Consider the following 2,309-nt stretch of genomic DNA (forward strand, 5'->3'; position numbering starts at 1 on the left):
AATTATTATGGGATCTCCTTCAATGCTTTCAGAATCTTTACTTATTAAAATGATTTTGTTTCTGTATTTTAAAATCTATTTTATATATATATATATATATACACACACACACACACACACACACACATATATATATATATATAGAATTGGAAATAATTCACCAAATTGCAGAAGAAAAATAATCCTAGAAATTCCGCTGTAAATGCTCGCATCACATTTTTATTGGATTTGACAAATGGTTGTGGAAATTGGAGGGAGGGGGGGTGTTACGCCTCCAGAAAGTTTAAATTTCAGAGACATGCGCACTTCAGTAGAGATGGAATACTCTGGATTCAACAATTCGTTGAAAAGCAGCTCGCGTAGAGGATTCTCGGTTTATTTATTCTTCTAAGTTATTCTCAGCGTCTTGTAACTCTCGAGGACGCCTGTCTAGCCTTAGACGAGAGAGTGCAAGTTGTGAGCTTTGTAACGGTAAAGTTGGATGGATCCTCGGGTGGCTTGGATTCAGCCCGAGCAGAAGGACCTGCCAACGCTTTATGGATGTGCGTATGGGAAACCTCGCAAAGGCGAAACCACTGTCACTCGCTGCGGGTGAATATTATTTCATACTGCGATATTTCGATATACATTACCAGTGTTTCCCATGCATTGATTTATTTGTGCCGTTTGACTTCGTTGAATAAACATGAGCACTGCACGTTTCTATAAATTTTGGCCATATCGTCCAGCCCTAATCTTTCGTGAAGAATGGAGGCTGCATTGGAGTATTTTGGGTGCTGGGTCATATTGCTATACAGGGGCGGTTCTAGGACTTCATCCACAGGGGGGCTGAGCCCTCAGAGAAACCACTAGATACAAAGATAAAACAATTACCTAAATTAATTGAAGTAAATATACACAAATATCCATTAAAGCTACAGAAGTTACTAGACCAGGTCATATGGTATTTTAAAGTGTCCTAATCAGTGTTGGGCAGTAACGCATTACTTAGTAACTGTACTGTAGTACTGTAATTTGATTACTTTTTTTAGTAACGGAGTAATTTAACGTGTTATAATTTTCAAAATAGTAATTAGAGTATAGTTACATGCCGAGGTCTCTATACGTTACTGCCGCGTTACATTGCTGACATAATGCAGTGTTTTATAGTCTAGATATTGTAAAAAGGGATGTAGCACACGCAATGTTGAGTCAAGTGCCAGTGGATTAGAGACCTGCTCCCACGAGACCCGACGCAACAGAGCGCGGCGCGGGACAAGATGTGCGAGTGCTGATGCGGGCGGGTAGACACTCGTGTGTGTGTGGAATGCGGGAGAATAAAATGATTCACGGGACTCCCACAAAACCGAAATATCTAAACATAAAATATCTAAAACAAATGCATTTTTATTCATCTATTGCACAAAAGTACGGAGCCTCTTGGTGGTGGAAAAATTTCGGGGTAGGTGGAAAAAATTCGGTGTGGGAGGAAAAAATATTTTTCAAATCTTTTGCGTTCTCTAGCAAAACTTTGCGTTCTCTCGCAAAGATATTTGCGTTCTCGACTTCCGGCATGCAGTTGAGTGAGTGAGGCGCGTCCGGGAGCTGCTCCGTAAATTATTTCTTCTCAATAGTCAGCGAGAACATTAAGTATTCTTAATACTTTAAGACGACGTCTACAACGCTAGAGAACATTTGAATGCTTGCTGGAGCCTGTTATTTTCGTTGCTATGCCTAAATCTAAACGTGCTTCTCCTGCTCCTGATGAAACTGACGAAGGCGGCAACATGGCCATGGCTGCTTCGGGGTTAACGCCAGCTCTTTTAAAAGAGATGCTTACCACAACAATTCGTGAGGAAATCGCGTCGCTAAGGACCGAGTTTCTCGCTGAAATACGCGCCTCTACAGCTGCCCTTCAAGCCACTATTTCCAGTCATGGCTCCAAAATTAAAGACATTGAAGATTCGATGAACAGCGTGGACGAAAGGCTCGACAATTTAGAGCGCAAATGCCAGTCCCTGGAAAGAGATAACGAGGAGTTCAAGAGTAAGGCGGATGATCTGGAAAACCGCCTGCATCGGAACAATCTTCGTACACTGAACAAAATTATAAACGCAACACTTTTGTTTTTGCCCCCATTTTTCATGAGCTGAACTCAAAGATCTAAGACTTTTTCTATGTACACAAAAGGCCTATTTCTCTCAAATATTGTTCACAAATCTGTCTAAATCTGTGTTAGTGAGCACTTCTCTATTTTAAAGTGTCCTAATCAGTGTTGGGCAGTAACGCATTACTTAGTAACTGTACTGTAGTACTGTAATTTGATTACT

This window comes from Sinocyclocheilus anshuiensis, unplaced genomic scaffold (assembly GCF_001515605.1).
Source record: "Sinocyclocheilus anshuiensis isolate Anshui unplaced genomic scaffold, SAMN03320099.WGS_v1.1 scaffold798, whole genome shotgun sequence".
NCBI classification, from domain to species: Eukaryota; Metazoa; Chordata; class Actinopteri; order Cypriniformes; family Cyprinidae; genus Sinocyclocheilus; species Sinocyclocheilus anshuiensis.